Here is a 22,033-nt window from a genome sequence, read left to right as displayed (position 1 = left end):
TACAGAGCCACAATTTTTCCATAAATGTGCCCAATCAATCTTTGAAAGTTCCTCAATAACAGTATTATAGTCGCAAAAAGCAAAATTATATTTAGGTTCAGTGTTACTTTTAAGATAGTGTTTTTGAGTAGAATACTGTAGGTCTATTAATAAGGCTGGGTGATGACAATCAAGCGGAACTAAGGGTTTTTCTTCAGATACCGTAAGAAAAGATGGATGTGAGCTAAGTACTAGGTCGAGAATTCTATCGTTATTATTAGAAATTGAGTTGCATTGATGTAGGTTACAAAAAAATATTGTGTCAATAAATAAAGAATCCACATTATTGTTTGTACGTACAGGTATTAGACTACGACTGTAAGTGCTATATTCCCAGACAATATTGCTCAAATTGAAATCCCCAATCACCACGTTTATTGTGCCGTCATCTGTATTAGAGTTAATAACTTGTGCAGTATTTTTAAGAAAGTAATTAAGTTCCAACTCCTTTACTGGAGGTGGAATATAGACACCACAAATATTAATTTGAGTACTTTGACCTATTTTAAATGAAACCCAAAGATCTTCACATACAGATTCCCAAGTGATTTTTCTCAGACTCTCAAACTTTTTGTGTATGGCAATTACAACACCACCACCATCTTTCAAATAAGATGAAGTTGTACTACGATCACGCCTAAATACTGAATATCGAGTGTCAAATAATTCATGATCAAATATTGTATCATTCAGCCAAGTTTCCGTAAGAATAATGACATCATAATCACAGCAGAGAACAGATAAATAGAGGTCCTCAGTCTTGGTCCGCAGGCCTCTCACATTTTGATAAAAAAATTTAATATTGAATTTTAAAACTAAAAAACACAATAAATGCTTACTCAGGCAGAAAAAATAAATAAAAAAGAAATAAGCACAATAATATAACCAAAAAAATTACTTTAGATTATTTAAAAAATCGATATTTCTTATTAAAATTGCAGGTGAATGCTTATTTTTACGAATATAAATGCGGCTATTTCGGATCCAGACAAACTCGTATTTCTTCTCTTTTGCGACGAGTCTCGTGGCTGCATGAAGTTTCTTGTTCGTTGGGGACAAATGTTCACTGACGTATATTGATTGCTTATCACCCGCGATGCCTAAATGAGTCGAATTGAGTTTATTGTTTTCATTCTTTTTGTTGAAAATTTTTACCGCTGCAAGTATAGTATCACGGACGCGCGGGCTGGTTAATTTGACTATGATATTGCGAGAGCGCTTCGAGTCAGAATCAACCTTAGCAACGCGATGGAATTCTTTAATATCACTATCATCTATGACACACGAAACGACTTTAGTGAGTTGTTTCACAATAGTAAGCAGGTTTTCAGACTTATGCTCCGGAACACACTGTATTTCAATATTACAGTCTCGAGCACGTTGCTCAAGCTGTTCCATAAGGCTGGCGACTTTGCTAAGTTGCGCACGTAAAGATGTGCTTTCTGTTTTTAATTGAGAGATATCTGTTTTGTAACGATCGTTAATGAGTTGTTGTTCGTCAAAATTATCAGATAAAAACTGCACTGTATTAGTTACTTGATCTAACTCCTTTCGCATTATAGAAAATTTGGAGTTTAAATCTCGCACTTCACCGCGAATCTCACTTAATTTCGTATTGAAATCGTTTAGGCTTAATTGTTGGTATTCAAATTTTTCATTCATTTCTCTACGAAGATTTCGAATTTCTTGAAGAATAGCATCTTGGGAGTCTATGTTACTTACTAAGGAAACTGGTGAATCTATTTCAGATTCTTTAATACTCTTGCCATGATCGGAAGGAGAGCTTTTATTTCCTGTTTTTGATTTCGGCCCTTGACATATTGGGCAAACCCATTTAGCTCGGCTCGATTGTGCCTCATTGAACTTAATACAGTCCGCATGAAAATGACGGTTACATGATGTATTTGAACATTTAACTCTCTTCTGAGTTACAAGTAAATTATTGTTACATGTGTAGCACACAACCATACTTATAAAAATAAATAAATAGAAGAAAAAAAAAAAAAAAAAGCTCGGTGTATTCAGGATTTGATCTTGGTACCCCTCGATGTCTTTGAATTACAGTCACTTTTACTACCGCGCTGCTATTTGTGCAGATGGTATGGAGGTCGAAAATGTTGATCAGTAGAGTACTTAAGCTTAGCAGCAAATAATTATCAGTGCTAAGTGGGTGGTGTAAAATAACTTTGTTCCACTAGCACTTAATAACAGCAACTTAGGAGTATAGTTTTAGGTAAAAAACTGCACTTTTTGGACACGATTGATATGAATTATGGTTAAACTAATTATAGGCACTATAGTCAATTGCAGATTTTGCACTAAAAGCTATTAGAACTATTTTATTTTATTAATTTTAATCGACACAGGTACAAACTGATGTTTACACAAGTACTACTCAAAATGACTGATGATATAGCTATTGAACTTATAAAGAATAAAGCTCATAATTAAGGAAGTACTCGAAATAAAAATCAAATAGCCCAGTCCTTTATAGTTATGATCGTTAATATTTGAACAAAATATACATTACAAAACGCTATACAAAAACTAGTTCCCACAGCTACAGCAGTAGAGTAATTAAGAGCCGGAGCGATCAAACTTAACCACTTACTCAAACGTCTCTGACCAAATTAACCTCGTTAGTAACGTGTAACACAACATGAAATATTACACGAAGCCAATAAAAAACAATTGCACGGTAGTAAGTAACGTATTGCTATATATAGTTTTGAAAAAAAGCGAACACTAAAATCGAGCGGAATAAAATCCTTTGATTAACACGTGGAATAAGACGTGAGCGGAAACTAGTATATTATCAATAGCCCCTTAAAAAACAAAGAATAACAAAGAATATAATAAATTCTTAGTTCATTTTCAGCGTCACAAGACCTATGGTCTTATCCTAAAAGTATTTATAATATTTATTTAATGATACTTTGAACGGGGCGTTTGGGTAAACTTAAATACAGGGGGTGTACGTTATCACACTTCAAGTCCCCACACTACATTACGAAACGAAGGCTTTCCCTAAATCCCAAGTGTAAGCTTTGCTTTGATAAATAATAATCAAACCATCAGGACATTGGGTTTTATATATGTACGACTATTATATATATTAATTATATACTATTTTCTACACATAACACAATGCCATTCGACATATTTATCTTTTATCGTATTTAATGTGATCAATATGAATTTGTTACAATGACAAATACATTATTTAAACAAGACAAGTTATTACGTTGATTTATATGTGAATGCCTCACTGCTGGACTAAAGGGGACGCCTTTCCTCTTTTTCAGGAGAAGGTTTTGAGCTTATTCCACCACGCTGCTCTAATGCGGGTTGGTCGAATACACATGTGGCAGAATTTCATTGAAATCAGACACGTGCAGGTTTCCTCACGATGTTTTCCTTCACCGTAAACCACGAGATGAAATATAATCACAAATTAAGCACATGAAAATTCAGCGGTGCTTGCCCGGGTTTGAACCCACGATCACCGGTTAAAATTCACGCATTCTTACCACTGGGCCTCTTCTTCTTCGTAGTTACACTCGAAAACAATTTAACTTCAAAATAAATCATATAAAGCTAAAAGGTAAAGCTAGATAATAAATTAACGGTGTTATGTAAGTAGATCAGCTGTTACAAGTATATGGTAATAGTTTAGTAATAACCTATATACGATCGATCAATATTGACCAGGCAATTAAATCGTCCAAGCAGCTGGTGCAGCCTTATCAATCACACTATCCTGATATGTCGTTTAGGTAAATTGCTATAAACCAATCTCAATTATAGGCTAAATTAATATAAACGGACTGCTTTAGGCCGACATGGTTCAATTAATATATTGTAAACGGTTTCGCTGACTTTTCCTCATTTATAAATTAAATTTAAACCATAATAACCATAAACCATTACCATACATCAGCGAAATTATTTTCTAGGAGGATTACATTGGGCATGAATATGTTATTCGTCGACGTACGACGTACGACGTACAGCGACTTAAAATATTCTTTTGAAATAAATGTTAATTTCACAATTATTTAGAAAATACGATCTCAGTGGTTGAAGGAAAAGTCTAGACAGATTTGAAGGTTAACCTTTTGATATGCAAATGACAACTTGTGAATTAGAAAACAAATTACTTATTACTAAGGCGTCAATTATGCCTTCAAAATACATTTTTGCACAGCGTTTGCCATTTCACTTTAGCAGCTGGCAAAGAGCTTCAATACTTAATTAAAACTTCAAATATTTTTACTGATTAATAAGAACAAATAAATAAGATGTCCAGTTCATGGAATACGTGGATGTTAATCTAAGTTGTGTTTAAATTGTGCTTACAGCTGATATAATATTAGTAAATATTATATACGTATATTTAAAATATAAATGATAAAATATAAAATACTTTAATTAAGTTTTATATAAAAATTAATATTGAGGACTAAAAAAATTATTACAAATTAAAGTTTACAAAGGCCAGTTGACTAAAAATTATGATCGCGTGGAGGCAACCTGTCACCAGTTGAGGCAAAGTGACGGGGAGTTAGCAGTACAACGAAAGTATAATTGTAATTAAACACGCAACATATTAGTTCTCTAATATTTTTTTTAAATTCACAAATACACACATATCATATCCGCATGTGCATGTGTATTACACCAATTTGGTGAATATTTATTGGTGGACACATGCAGGTTTTCTCAGAATGTTTTCCTTCAATACTAAACACAAAATATGATACAAATACGTATTAAATAAATGAACAGACAAAATTGCTTGCCCAGGCTATAGCCATATTCCAACCAACCATAACCATATAGCCATATTAACCTTTTTACTAGCAAACATGTTATTATATTTAAGCTTAAAAAGAACTACGACAATTGCGAATTTCCAAATTGCCTACAAAAACAAAATAAACACTAAAGTTTCTTTTTAATAATTACACAAAAATTACATATATACAAACTTGTTAGATGTATAATCTTTACTATACCTTAATATGATTATGAAATTTTAATGTTTTAGCTGCACGGTGCACAGGGCTGCCCGTAGACTTGTCTAGCCGGAGCAAAAGTGAAATATGTATACATATTAAGCGCTTGGAAATTATCATTGGATAAGAAAGATACGTTTGTTTCAGGGCAAATTTGACGGACAGTCAATCTATACTAATATTATAAATGCGAAAGTAACTCGGTCTACACACACCGTGACACACGTCTTTAAACATTTTTCCTTCGGACTTCCACAAACACACCCGAGAGCTTGCGAGTGCGTTGCCGGTCTTTAAAGAATGAGTACGCTCTTTTCTTGAAGGTTTGTATGTCATATTGGTTGCTGTATGTCAGAGTGGTTTGTAAAAATCGCGCTGTTGTAGATTTTCAGACATCGACGTGGTGATGAAGTAATTATTTATGTATTTTGATTACATGAACACTTTAAATTATATTATATCCACAGAATATTACTAAAAAGTAAAGATAAATTTAGTAATCATTAATTATATAATAATAATAATAATGTCCTCCAGACCGATTTCGGCCACGGCGGCCGATCTCAAGAGAGATTAGCCACCTGCACAGGAGATATTATAGTGCACAAGTGTATGCGCAAACACAGGTGCACTCTCTATTCCCTAGCTCTTATAATCCGATAGGACACGACCGGAAAGAGTTGAAGCGCAGGCTTAACGTGCTTTCCGAGGCACGGAAGTCTACACACTTCCAACTTCCAGACTCCGGGCTGCTACTGAGAATTTTCTGACAGAAAATCCCAATAACTTTTATTGACCCGTCCTGGGAATTGAACCCAGGACCTCCGTGTCTGCGGCCTTACATCTAGCTACTGGACCAACGAGGCAGCTATTAATTAAGTAACTCAGATATATAATATAGTGTTATGGCCTTTAAAGACAAAATCTAACGATCATCATATCATAAATTCGCGCAAAAAAAAATCAAAATAAATATAAAAAGCAACATATTTTCTAATGTTGTCAGCCCTACTCACCCACGAACGCTATAATAAAATTATAATATTAAAATGTTGCCAACATACAAGAGTATTATTAATGTAATATAATATTAAGATGATGATCAAAGCGTTGGATTTCGAGTCGGATTTAACAGCTTCAATAATAGCTGCAGTGTGTGCACTTTCTGTTACATTCTTATAGGCGACGCTATATTTTGACTTCAATAACAATAAATTTTAACTACAATTGTTATTTTTCATTAACAAATAACCGTTTTATATCATTTCGTTATTTGAGATTTCCATTATTACTAAACCCTAATAAAAATTAAAATACATAATAATATTGTATTACTTTCAATTAAATTTGAAATTACTTTAAAGTTTCAAGTTAGCAAAAGATCAAAATCGGAGAAGTGATGCTGGAAATATTTTTTTATAAAACTTTTTTTTTAAAGTTTTATAAACGTCAAATAATACCAAGACTGTTGTGGCGGATTGTTTTTTTTAATTAATAAATGTAGTACGTGGTATAATTAACCGACTTTGTATCAAGGTGTTATTGGTAAGTTATGATAAATAATAAAATATGTAGTCCGAACGTTTCCGCATCAACGTACTGCTTGTATGCCTTTGAAAGGCTTTGAGGGTAATTATAATCTACATTCCGTAATCATTACATTTTCAAATGTTACATGTACAATTGTTAAAATAAATAAGAAAACTTGCTATCCGTCGTTTATAATAAGAGTACCTAAAAGGTTTATATTAAAGAAGAAACAAAGTCATATTATATTATTTTAGATATTTAATTAAGGAGTTACTCATATTGTATAAATACTGTAATATAATAAAAAATAGATGCGCTAACATAACATTATACTTCTCTCCGCTGGGTCCATGTTCCATTACTACACTCGCTCACTCAATCTTCAGCATTATACTGCCAAACGGCCGTTAAATAAGTATAAATTATAATTATTATAAAGTTTAATTTACCAATAAAATGTTTTCGCATGATGTGCCTATTCCAAATATAATTTATTATACGTTATATTCATGTGACGCCACTTTTGTATTACTTAATTAAGAAATGTAAATACAAAGTTGAGTGCGTCATATATCACCAGTTAATATCGACCTAAAGCTTGTAATGAGAATGATATTTTGAGCACCTAATAATTTAGCTTTTGGCACAGACTTGCAGACCTTTCTTAACCGTATTTTACTCTTCGGTCCAAGTTAGAGAGTGGTTGTTTAGAAAGAGTCTATACATCACTCTAGATTTCAAGGTATCCGCTGTAGGTAGAAGGAAAACGGAGGTCCGGAAGGTATCCCAGAACTTTACGGTGCTTATCAGGAACGAGGACGCAAGAGTGCTTCGTACGTGTCGTGCATTCATGGAATATGTATGGGTGCAGACCCTTGCGATGTCTCGCGGTTCTGTGCTAAAAAGATGATTACGATTTTTATTGCTAGATACATCTTACTACGAGTACGAAGTATTTTTCATTTTAAAATACAATTACAAAGTATTTTTCAGTCGGCCTAGTAGTTTTTGTGTGAAACCGATAAACGAACAATCTATTCTTACGTATTCATAATATATTATCGATAATGCGACAACCAACAAAATGTAATGTGTAAATTATTTAAGTTTATCTTACAAATTGAGTATTCGATGATCATTAAGTTTTATAACATACTCCAACACGCTGAGTGACTAAGATTATTTATATTACCTTTAGAAATTCATTCTATGTAGATGCTCTACATACCCAAAATGTTTAATTTACCAATTACTTAATTAATTTAAGTGTTACTGTTTTAGCAGAAAAAGGTTTAACGCTAAATTTGAATATTTTTTTATCGTTATTAATTTTGATAAGGATTATTTAAGTAAGCTTCGACGTAAGCTCATATAATATAGTAATGCCTAAATGACTAATGATTTACTTAACCGATTTCAAATAAAATAATACGCAATTTTGTCCATACATCTTTAAGTACAATGCCGTTTAAATTATCATAGTTAGGTGTGAAATAATTAAAAACCTTAACAATGAAAGTTAAATACAGTACAGTAACAGTAACAGTAACAGCCTGTAAATGTCCCACTGCTGGCCTAAGGCCTCCTCTCCCTTTTTTTTTTGAGGAGAAGGTTTGAAGCTTATTCCACCACGCTGCTCCAGTGCGGGTTGGTGGAATACACATGTGGCAGAATTTCAGTGAAATTAGGCACATGCAGGTTTCCTCACGATGTTTTCCTTCACCGTAAAGCACGAGATGAATTATAATTACAAATTAAGCACATGAAAAGTCAGTGGTGCTTGCCCGGGCTTGAACCCACGATCATCGGTTAAGATTCACGTGTTCTTACCACTGGGCCATCTCGGCTAAAGTGGCTAAAGCGGAAAGTTAAATATTGTTGACTAAAATATGGACTTTCTCGATATCCTGAAATTTTAATCACTTGAGTTCGTGTAGCCGTTTTCAAATAATCGGCGAACATACATAAAGAAATATACGAACGATATATATATCAAATATGTAACCTCCTCCTTTTTTAATAAGCTAAATCTGTGAGCCGTAAAATTGTTGCAATTATGAGCGAGCATACGTGCAATTTCTCCTGTTTATCTTATTTTTGGGTGACCGGATTTTCAAACCTTGAGTGATTTAGATTTTTTTCTACTGGATCTACGATAAGACCATACGACTGATAAATACGCGGAGAAAATAGTTGCAAGGTTTTATTGAACGAGCCCTTCGAGCCTTGATGGTGTCGTCCTGACCGATTTCGGCCACGGCGGCCATTCTCAAGGGAGACTACCCAACTGCGCAAGACATACTATAGTGCACAGACCCGCCGATATTTAAAATGCCAGCATACATTGGAAATATAAAGATCGCGAAACTAAATGACAAAATATGTACTTACACAGGAATTTGGAAATTTGAATATACATATATATATATATATATATGTAAATATATATATATATATATATATATATATATATATATATATATGTAAATATCCCGCAATATCTAAGGTTTGTCTTTATGAACCGGTGGTAATTTTTTTGATAATCATTAAGCAAGTGGGTGGAACATAATATAATATAGCAATGCAATCGCCTACAGAACATTTTCAATAAAATTTAAAGTGATTTTAACACATGTAAAGAATGTGTTTTACATTTGCATATATCATATATAGCACTAGTATATAGGCGTGGCATGCAAACGGAACCATATAATATATGGGACGTATAAATTATCAATTTATATATTATTATGCACTTAGGGGCCACGTCGATGTAATTGGATCAACGTTCGGCTCTCCAAGGCGTACGACTCGTGTGACTTTTGGTATTTAAAAGGTAAGGTCTTTTTAATATTTAAAGAATTTGATATCTATATTAGTTATTTAATAGTTTACGAGATTAATTTACACATATATACATAAATATTTTTAAATATTTATGGGATTGCGCAATCAAAGAATACAAATAACAGAGTATTTTGTTTTTTTATAAAACTAACATATAAAAAGTCTTATACATTACAATGGCCATGTATATAACTGTAGTTTTATTAGTAAACGAAAAAGTGTTCATAATATTATTATTAATAATAATAGTTCCTTCGGTACGGCTTCGGCTAGACTAAACAACGCCGTCACCGTCTGGCGCGGGTTAACGCTTCTATAAGATGCATTTGTAAAATTTCAAGGATACCTGGTGGTAGGTACTACTAGGTGGTATGTGGTGGACGTCTACGTACATGTCAGCCACTCATCACATATTCTACCGCGAAACAGCAATACTTACTATTGTTGTGTTCTAGTTTGAAAGATAAATAAGTCAGTGTAATTATAGGCACAGGGACATAACATCATACTCAGAAAGTAGCCCATTCGACATTTAAAAGAAATTGGAAAAATAACGACATTTTAGCTTGATTTAATTGTCAGCGCTAATCTGTCAAAGCGTCTCTCATATTGATTGATGCATACTTAACAGGTATTTATACTAAATGATGGATAGTTTCTAATATTATAATATTAATATTATTATAATTTGATTTGTTTGTTTTAGCTAAATATATAATATAATCTTATATAATCGATAATTTCAATCGAATTTCTAACTAGTAGCTTAAATATAAGTTGTTAATATGAATATCAAATTAAATGCTTAAATTTTCAACACTGCGCGAGGTCATCAATCAAAATATCAATTACTTTCTACAGAATACCAGTTCTCATTGAATAATGTCTGAGGAATATTTTGACGAGGAAGATGTGGCCAAGATTATTTGTGGATTTTTTATTTGAAAAAATACTTTTTCAATTTAGCGTTATATATCGCATTTATATAGTCTATTTAAAAACACGCTACGATCCACAGAGGGAGTAACGTTTAACGATGATGATACCGTGCGGTGCAGCTAGTAAAAGATACGAAGAGGTGTTATTGTAAGTATAATTTTCTCAAGCGTTTACTCAACTATGCTGGAGAGTGCATATGATAGTCCAGAAGTACATATGCTATATATGCATATATGGAAATTCATCACGTTATTCACATTTTATTAAGTATTCCATAATATTATGTTTCAAAAATGCCTATTTCATAATGTGTTCTAATTTACACAATTATGAGTTACATAAATTTGCACCACGGACGCCGTTAAGGTTGACCTCGCGTTGGATGTTGCGTGTTATCAATCGAAATCGTTTTAATCAGACGAGTTTTAAGGTGACCATGGCGCTGTGCTACTCCGATAAATCGGTGCGCGACAGAAATGTCTTACAATAAAACTAAAATAAAAGATTGACAAAATATGGGATTGGTTTCACCATTCATACGGTATTAAATATTTATAAGTGTGATATTTATCTAAACTTCAGAATTATCATTCGACTAATGCATAGACGTTTGTTATTTGAACACAGAACGGAAACTCAAACGATATCTAAAGAGCAAAAAAAAAAACAAATAAAATAGTCTAATTAAGTGGTAATAGTCTAATAAGGTGGTGGTGTAACAACCACAGACATTCGCACGATAAGAAATATTCACGACCGTCCGTCGCTGTCACCGAGATCGCGTTAACTACCGAGGCTAAGATACCCTTGCACCTGTGAAAACATTGGATCACCTTTCAATTCGTATAACAGCAATGGAAAGTTTTTAACTCTTCGGGGTAGAATAAATCGATTACACCCTATTGTGGCATCCACTAATCGGGCACAAAACCACACCACAGGTCAAAATTTTATGTAAATATAGAATAATTATGTATTTATACATTCTACCCCATGTATCAAAAAATCATAATCTTAACTTAAATACTTTATTCAATATTAAACAAATACTTTATAAGTACGATTATAGTGTATAAAGTACGTAGGGCTACGTGGAAATGGCCACCTCGTGGGAAGTCACTACCGACGTTCGGCTTTGGCGTTGTAACAAAAATTAAACGTTCCTCAAATCGCAAATACGCCACCAATCTTGGGAACTAAGATGTCTCTTGAGCGTAAAGTTACACTGGCTTACTCACTTCAAAACGAAACGCAAAAGATTTCGGCCACGGCGGCCAATCACAAGGGAGATTAGTAATCTACCAACTACGCAAGAGATATTATAGTGCACAAGTGTGTGCGCAAACACAGGTGCACCCTTTTTTCCCTAACTCTCGTAATCCTATGGGAGGGCAATCCGACACGACCGGAAACACGATACGACCGGTCTGAGGCACGAGAGTGTTACACACTTCCAATTTCACGACTTCGGGCTGCTACTGAGAATTTTCTGACAGAAAAATCCAATAACTTTTTATTGGCCCAATCTGGGAATAGAACACAGGACCTCCGGATCTGCGGCTTTATATAGTTTCACAGTACATTAACGATTTCAACGTTGCGCGAAAGTCACTAAAGAAAATTTTTTTAAAACACAACGCTAAGATGACTCATTAGACAGCATATATCAATCTTAACTGAAGTTAGCGGGTTCAAATCCGATGATGCATAAATAAGTTTCTTATGGTCAATTATAATCAGTGTTCGGTGATAAAATAAAACATTATGAGAAATCCCATATGTCAAGTATAATATTACACATATAGAAATAATGTATTATTTCTGATACAATAGTGGCTTTATCAACTCGGTTGAACTAGCGGCGTGTTATCAGAGCGCCAAAGTCGTTACAAATAAAGCTTAATGCAATTTATTGCACGTTACGTAACACTTGTCCTTTACTCGTAAAACCACTTCTTATATTTATTTATGAGTAATAAGTTCAAGCTTTCGTTTTAACCCACAATAAGTCCATTTAGTATTACATTGGATTTTAATGTCATTTAACCTTTTAATCGCGCACAGATTCTAAAAACTATTGGAATAATCAATGTCAAAGCAGCAGCTCTTAAATGGTCCACTGCTGGTCGAAGGCTTCCTCTCCTCTTCAGGATAAGGTTTGAATCAAAACACACCACGCTGCAGTACGGTTTGGAGCATAATCCTGTGACATATTTTAATTCGGCGCAAATAGATTTCCTCACGAGTACGTAAAAACACTTAAAAATAATTGAGTTGATCGTTGAACCCGTGATTGGTCAAGATTTAGGTGCGACACCAATAATAATAGTACGTGGAAATAAACAACAAATGATAACCTAATTATATAAAAATATATAAAACGTGACACATTTGTTTTATAACAGCTCATAGAATGAGTCAGCACGACATATAAAGTCATTAAGTCTACCTCTTGCTCCATATCGCCTCATATGGATCAGAGGCGCGTATTTTCAAATAAATTTAAGTGTAGATTCAATTAATTATTGAGATTTCGAAGCATAGTAAGTTAAATTGTGCACTTTCATAAGTAAATTGTAAATAATGTCATTAAAGTGGACCTGTTTACTTGGGGCCTCATATATCAGTCAGGGTTGCCATATTATTAAAGTTAAATTTAAATATACTTCTATTCAAAAATGTCTTTAAATAAACAAATAAATTCATATTGTATTTAAGCGTAACTATCGATCCTTTATAGCAGCAAATAAAAAAATATGAGTTAAAATTATTTAACGACGTTAATAATAAAAAATACTTTGTTCTTCAGATAAAAAGAAACAATAGTGGTATTGCCATAGACAAATCAGTACGCTGTCTGTCACAGACAACCCTAAGTGTTTCTAATGCACGTTGACAGCTACATTTTGAAATTCGCACGTGTACGGAACCACGTATGTCGTATATAGAACGCCATATATCAGATAAAATATATATTGTATAGTTACAAATTTACGGGTGTGTTTATAGGTTTACGACTAAATATTAAATTCATTTAAATATTTGTGATTGTTGTTATTAGGAAACCGACACACGTGTGCATTAAATTAGTGATCTGGGTGTAGGAGATATTTCGAAATGACCATATATTTTACGACGTTTTGCAAAGGTGTTTTTATTGTAATGGGTTGGCAGACTGACAAATGGGCCATCTGATGATAAGTCAACAAGACATATAGGGATAAGTTTGAAGGGTGAGTAAGCCAGGCATTAGGGATATAACTTCTTAATTCCTAAAGTTCCACTAACTTTAGTAGAATGATTTATAGATATAACCGTAATTCCGCCATAGACATCGGTGCTGTTTCACAGCGTGGTGATAACTTGACATCTGGTGCCTCATTTGCTAGTTCATCTTTGAGAAATAAAAAATAAGGTAGCATAACAGTTTTTTTTGTAGTTATTTTTTTTTGTAGTATAGAATAGCTTCTTATTGCTGAATCGCTGTTCAAATGAAGATTAACTAATTTAGCTTTAATCTGAATGGTGATTGGTCGCCTGCAGCGCCGTCGGCTGCAACCGACCAATGGTCATTGAAATTAATATATTCAGAAAGACAAACTAGTTAATTTCATTTTGACGTTGATTTAATTTGAGCGTTGAGGAATTGGATAGCAATTAAAATTGCATATCAATATTTAATAAAGTACAAACAGATGAAACTTAAACAACATTTCTATGCTTACATAAAAGCTTTTCTACTTAGTAAAGTAAGTATAAACAAATAGACACAGTAGTGACTATTTGCTTATTATTAAGTTTATGACAATTTTATTAATATAATTCGTATATGATGGAATTTGCAAATATCACAATGTTGCAAAAACATGATGAGTAAGCTGTATACTCGGTATGCATTTAAGTAATCGAAGCATAACACACTTAATTATTTCTATTTTTAAATAATTTTCTGAGGATGTATTTACATGTGGATTACTTAATATTTTTACTTTTTGTAACATTGTGAGTCCTTAGTTTTCATATTCTTTTATATAAGATAAAAGTAAAAATCTTTAAATATATCGGTCTCTTTCTCCCTACGTCATATCTTTCTTCTGTCTCATAAATGTGACGTGTAGTGACGCATTCTTGAAATTCACTCTCAGTTCTCGTTTACCTATCAATTTTATCTAAGTAGCTATCGGTTTTATATAAGTAGGATCACATCAAAAATTTTCAAAAACAAAAACATGCTATCGCGAAGTGTTTTGATTCATCAATTTACATTAAAGATCCAGTTTACGACACGACAACATAACATGACAATAAGAATGTACCGAACCGCATTCCGAGTCTGAGAGAGAGCTGTCACATATGTCAAACACATAACGATCGACCTTGACACACACAGTCCAAGGCCCAAAAATAATGCACGAATGAATCATTGATATTAATGGCTTCATGCGGCTTTTGTTTTTAAGTCATTAAGTCAGTTTTCCGCTTAAAAGCGTGAAGTTCGTTGTTTTGTTATTAATTATTTAGAGTATTATCGTTAGATCAGAGATATTGCGTTCTTCGAGACTCGCCAAAAACAAAAGGAAAAATAAAATATATAACTTCAGTATATATGTTGTCGTATAAAAATTATGTAAGTGAACGTAGATAAGTAATGTCAAAAGTAGATTGGGGAGAAGGTTTCGAGCGTACTCCACCACTTCTCTAATTTAGAGGAAAAATTTTAGTGAAATTAGACATATGCAGGTTTCCTCAAGCTGTTTTCCGTCACCGCCGAGTACGAGATAAATTATAAGCACAAATGAATGAATACATTCAGTGGTGTCATCCTGGGTTTGATTCCGCGATCTTAAAATTCACGCGTTCTAACCGCTGGGCTATCTCGGTTTCATAAAGTCTGAATCTGATTCGAGCGAATTGAGCTCCGTTCTGTTAAGACTTTTGTTTACTTTTAATTTTCTTTTTCGCTTAAGCTGTTCACATCTACCACGTGCACGAAAATTTAAGCCTCACAATGTTGCAAATAAAGGATGCAAAACGTAGTAATATTATGTAATATGTCTATGTATATATATGTGTATATGTATATATATATAATATATATATATATATATATATATATATATATATATATATATATATATATATATATATATTCACTGGTGGTAGGGCTTTGTGCAAGCTCGTCTGGGTAGGTACCACCCACTCATCAGATATTCTACCGCAAAACAGCAATACTTGATATTGTTGTGTTCCGGTTTGAAGGGTGAGTGAGCCAGTGTAATTACAGGCACAAGGGACATAAAATCTTAGTTCCCAAGGTTGGTGGCGCATTGGATATGTAAGCGATGGTTGACATTTCTTACAATGCCAATGTCTAAGAGCGTTGGTGACCACTTACCATCAGGTGGCCCATATGCTCGCCCGCCTTCCTATTCTATAAAAAAAAAAAAAAAAAAAAAAAAAAAAAAAAAAAAAAAAAAAAAAAAAAAAAAAAATATATATATATATATTTATTTAATCGTATATAATTATTTTATAACACGCATAATTTATAATGTCCTCCAGACCGATTTCGGCCACGGCGGCCAATCTCAAGAGAGATTAGCCAACTACGTAGGAGATATTATAGTGCACAAGTGTTTGCGCAAACACAGGTTCACTCTCTATTCCGTAACTCTCATAATCCGATGGGACGGCAATCCGACAGGACCGGAAAGAGTTCAGGCGCAGGACCAACGGCTTTACGTGCTTTCCGAGGCATGGGAGTGTACACACTTCCAACATCCAGACTCCGGGCTGCTACTGAGAATTTTCTTACAGAAAAACTCAATAACTTTTTATTGGCCCGACCTGGGAATTGAACCCAGGACCTCCGGGTCTGCGGCCTTACATCAAGCCACTAGACCAACGAGGTAGTTATGCATAATTTATTATGCCAATGTCACGGATTAAAGAAAAAAAATAGATAAATGACGTCCTTGTATGTATATGTTATGTATATTTGGCGACATTCGTTTTTTTTATAGATGCATACGGATGTGATATAAATTACCCGGTTTACCTAATACGCCAAATTCAGGAAGCATTATTCAAATAATTTACATAATATTTGTATCAAACGAACATTAATCAAATAAACAGCTTATGACACGTATAACTAATATACCATTTTTTTCCGCTAAATTATCATTTAATTGTAAATATCGAAACTTTTTAGCAACAAAACCGCCTATTTATATAACTCTTTAATAATTCTATAGCTTTAAAAATATATATATTTGTCAATGAAGTATTTTATTATTATAACTTATTTTTTATACTAAAAATTTTTTTTAACATATATTTTTATTAATTTGAATTCCATTCCATTTCTGAACAAGACCATGACCGGTTGTACTGGCGCTTTTCGTTATTAATTGCATTCTTCAAATCATTGATTTCATATAAAGGCATTACAATTACAATCGATATAAAGATTATATCTTTTAAAACAAGCATTCCATAGAGATATAGAGATAAGTTACGAAGCGGTTACCATAGAGTCTTAGAGAAAGTTGTAGTAAAAATATAATTTATAGACCTCTTTTATGTAGGCCTTTGTAAAAGTGACAATGAAAAAAATACTTTCAATTGAGAAACTATTACATAAAGCTTGTGAAAAGGATTTTTAAAACGATGTAAAATATTTTAATATAAAATTTGAATTAAACGACTATAAAACTTGAGTTCAGATTATTCATGTCGCAAAATCTTGGGGTGGCACTCCACTTGGCTAAGCGATATCGCTTAGTTCATCCAACAATATTTGTATTCGCTAATAGTATAAAAACGCCATCCACACATGAGGTGAACCATATAGTTAAAATATATCAAAGTGCTTTATCACAACACCAACCGTCAGGGCATCACGGTAGCGTGCGTAAGCGATCCCGTGGTTCCTCCCAGCAGACGGAGTTTTTTTTTATAGAATAGGAAGGCGGACGAGCATATGGGCCACCTGATGGTAAGTGGTCACCAATCGCCCTTAGACATTGGCATTGTAAGAAATGTTAACCATCGCTTACATCACCAATGCGCCACCAACCTTGGGAACTAAGATGTTATGTCCCTTGTGCCTGTAATTACACTGGCTCACTCACCCTTCAAATCGGAACACAACAATACCAAGTACTGCTGTTTTGCAGTAGAATATTTGATGAGTAGATACCGCTGGTTTCTTAAAAAACCAGCCAAACGCCGGAATACCCTCTAAGATACCACATAAGATGCGTAGGGCTCGCCGGCGCTGCATGGCCCTATTCACGTGGGGGAAACGCATAAATAGGTATTTTCAGCGTGAAAAAAATACTATAATAGAATATGGACATATAATGGTTAATTGGACGATAATTTAAGAATATTAGAAGTTCCTTGAAATAAGACGTCGTTAGTGTTACAAATAACTCAATTACACACGACGTCCATAGAAGCACCGCCGTTTTTACGAGTGTTTTCATAATCAATTTGACTGGACAAAAATTGTATATATATTTAAATGAACTGCGATATTTCTTTCATTCGATGAATGATTTATACCTAATGATGCAATTAATATATTCTAATATATATTTTTCACAAACAATGTTGAACTATTTTAAAATAGTAATACATTTAAAAAACTGCCTCGTTGGTCTAGTGGCTTGATGTAAGGCCGCAGACCCGGAACTCCTGGGTTCAATTCCCAGATCGGGCCAATAAGAAAATTCCCAGTAGCAGCTCTGAGTCTGGAAGTTGGAAGTGTGTACACTCCCGTGCCTCAGAAAGCACGTAAAGCCGTTGGTCCTGCACCTGAACTCTTTCCGGTCGTGTCGGATTGCCGTCCTATCGGATTATGAGAATTAGGGAATAGAGAGTGCACCTATGTTTGCGCACACACTTGTGCACTATAATACCTAATGCGTAGTTGGCTAATTTCTCTTGAGATTGGCCGCCGTGGCCGAAGTCGGTCTGGAGAACATTATTGTTATTATTACATTTAAAAAAGCAATAATTTTGTTAGACAAGACGTGTACCAAAATTGCAAGAGCGCAATTATTATATCCAACTGTTAATACATTACTTTGTATGGCTGCGTTTCGGTTTGATGGGTGAGCAAATTTAATTTCGTCTATATTTTTTATCAATCCAAAAAGCAGTGCTCGAAAACTGTAAGTTTAACAATTAAACAAAACGCCAACATTTAAACAGCCAAAATCATATTAATAGCTTTTCCCAATATGGGCAAAACTAGTAACCTAAAGCCATTAATAGACAAGTGACATAATTATACAAAAACAGCAATATACGTCAAATCTGAGGCACTAGACATCCGCCCAATGCAAATAATTTAAACATTATATGCATATAATTTGTAGTTCAGACATTAATTAATTTACATATGAATAACATAAGCCAAATACGTTCCAAGCCTTCCAAGAAAAACAATACCAAAAAAATTATAAATAAAAATAAACTATTTACACTTTTTTAAGATTAAGTGTTTAGTCATGTTTGTCATCATTAATTTGATAATCGAATGAAACAGTGTTGTTTAACTAATCTTCATTATAATCGTCATAAAATATTAATGATTAGCGGAGTCATTGATAATAAATTTTAAACGAAGAGTTTTTTGACATATTTAATGTATTCAGTTTTATTTCTGAAAACATTGCCATCCTTTTCCATTATTTAAATACTGAAAAGTTTTCTTAACGTATATTTCACAATTGTGTAATATACAGAGAATAATGATTATTTAATTATTCGTATTCTTATATTTTATACCGGCAACCACAGGAAAGATAGCAAAAATTTCATAAATGTTTGTAGAAGAATAATATATAACATTCTATACTAGCATTGTCTGCATGACAATAATACGACAAATATTACTTATATTTCTCATCTGTTGTTGTCATGATAATACAAATACAACGTAAGTTTAAAATCATTAATTAATAAAATTACAGTAACACACACATAAGTGCAGTTAAATTAGAACTTAATGCTTACTTAACTAAAACATGACTTTTCTAAATTTAAATGTAAATTTTAGATGTTTTTTTTTTATATTCCTTACAAAATCTTTAGATTTTAATTCATTTTTAATCCGAAACAAGGCAAAGGAATAAATTTGAAGTACAGTGTTATAAGTGCTGACTTGTCACACACACACAAACACATGTGCAATACTTTTACGTAAGACTACACCTGTTTTCCGGCGCGCCTCGCGAGGTCGAGTACCTGGGAATGGAGTCAACGACTAATGACGTCACTGGTCTATACAAAGTTACCTCTACAATCCACATGTCTGTGTGTGCTCTTATAACAATTAATATAAAGCTGATAATACGACGGAATTAAATATCCCGTCGTTGTGAATAATTTTAAATAAGTCAGTCGATATCATTTTCGTCGGGTTTTCACACGATTTTAAATGTTAAAGTGCGTGATTGCGAAAGTCAGAGACCTTATTTCGGATGTGAAATTTTTGCGACTCAATCATACTTAAATTAACTTAATTGACGAATTAAATAAAAATATTGTCAATAAAACAATTTATATATTTAGTAGTAATTTAACTCGTGCTGGTAAATGTCATCGCGATGAGAAAAATACAGCAATAACAATATTGTATACGACAATTTGTAAACTTATGTTAAACTTATGTTTATCTTCATTTAAAGTTTAATCGAAGCTCGCAGGTTCAAATCCGAGCCATGCACCGCTGACTGCCCAAATTAATAGTTCTACTCATGCTCGAGGACGAAGGAAATAATGGCGAGGGAACATGGATGTGTTGGATGGAAACTTTTACATGTGTGTAGGTGGAACCGCGTAAGCAGCAAGCGTTCTCCTCAGCAAGGAGAGTAGCCATTAACCCAACCGTGAGACATTTGTAGACTAGTCATTTGTTTTATTACTGCAAGCTGGTAAAGAAAAACAACGTAAACAAATCTGTATTTGCGTTAGATTCTGTTCCACGTGTTCGCCAAGTCGTATTGGAGCAGCGTGACGGTATACACTTTAAACCTTATCCAGGAGATAAGATAAGTGCCAGCATCTAGACTAATTAAAAAACACTTGAAAGATGTTTTCTGTTTCATTTCTCTTTTCGGTCACTAATTACGTAAGCAAGGTGCCTGTAACTTCATTAGCATTACAACAGAGCTTACAATGGAAGTAATTAACAACAGGCCGAGCCAACTTTCACACTAACAGCACAGTTTTTTAGCATAAATTCTCTCTAAATGTATTTGATAGGTTTTTAAATTTAGTTAAAAGAGATTTGTCGTTCATTCTTTATTCAAAGTGGATGTATTACTTTCTTATAATTATTAATACAAATTAAGCCCAGTCCCCAAGGAATCTTATCACATAAAATCCTTTGTTCCAATTGACTGTTAACACACATTCTGCCACTGCTACCTTAGAAAGAAATTTAGAACATATAACGTTGCGTACGTTCCAATAAGAGGATTTTTGAAAATTTCAACTTTAATAGGGAGAAATGCGAGGGATAGCAGAGTATATTTATCAGTCTCTTGTGTTAGAAAAACGTTTAGGACTCATGTTTCTGTAAGCCCATTCGTGGGCTCCGGTCATATAACACCAGTAAGAATGGCAGTGAAATACAATACAGAGATAAAAACATCAGTTCTCTACTTGTAGGAACAAATATTATTTTTACTAGTGGTAGAGCTTTGTGCAAGCTCGTCTGGGTAGGTACCACCCACTCATCAGATATTCTACCGCAAAACAGCAGTACTTGGTATTGTTGTATTCCGGTTTGAAGGGTGAGTAAGCCAGTGTAATTAAGCACAAGGGCCATAACATCTTAGTTACCAAGATTGGTGACGCACGGGTGATGTAAGCGATGGTTAACATTTCTTGCAATGCCAATGTTTATGGTGACATTGGTGACCACTTACTAACAGGTGGCCCATATGCCCGTCATTAAATAAAACGAATTAATTAAACATAATAGGATTTTAGGTAGTTACTAATTTTACAAAACTGATTAATTGATTATTATGATAATAATATAGTTACTATATTTTAATTTGTCATAAATATAAAATATAAGCAACGTTGAGTTCTCACGTTAATTTTTCACACAAACGGAATTACACGGCGAAATTAGTAAGTAATATGAACAATTAGTTTCTGAATTCTGGTGAGAAAAGTTAGCGTTCGACTATTATAGTCGTAATACTGAATCCAGATCGAATGAGTTCATATGTCACATTTCGCAAAAGGATAGTGTTAGTTCACCTTTATAAAACTTGGCGCTAAACATTATCTCTCTCTGTTGTTGTTCACTTTTACCGTTTGTCTTAATGAGTAGATAATAGACATGTCAATGTTAAAGATATTACTAACGTCAATTTTTAACTTTTCCATTTGATTCCAAATTCAAGTACTAAAATTTTAAAAATGAATGTCTTTCTTTTTAATAATAATATTAATTTTATATTTCCTTAAGAAATGATTTTATGGAACTAGTTGTTATTTTAATTATTCGACATAAATCTACTTTTTGAGATTATTTCGTCTTTTTATGTAAGTTTTTAAATATTACAAATTTTAAGTGTTCCCTGGGGAATGTATTTTGTATATCATATCACATTTTTATCGCTTAA

At 33.3% G+C, this 22,033-nt stretch overlaps 1 protein-coding gene across 1 annotated transcript in view; it reads right to left on the bottom strand.

Annotated features, from left to right (window-relative positions):
- Positions 1-22,033, bottom strand: part of LOC126770697 (uncharacterized) — a 43,475-nt gene that overhangs the window by 21,004 nt on the left and 438 nt on the right. The window lies entirely within an intron of this gene.

This window comes from Nymphalis io, chromosome 9, assembly GCF_905147045.1.
Source record: "Nymphalis io chromosome 9, ilAglIoxx1.1, whole genome shotgun sequence".
Lineage (NCBI taxonomy): Eukaryota > Metazoa > Arthropoda > Insecta > Lepidoptera > Nymphalidae > Nymphalis > Nymphalis io.
This window is presented reverse-complemented; position numbering and strand designations above follow the sequence as displayed.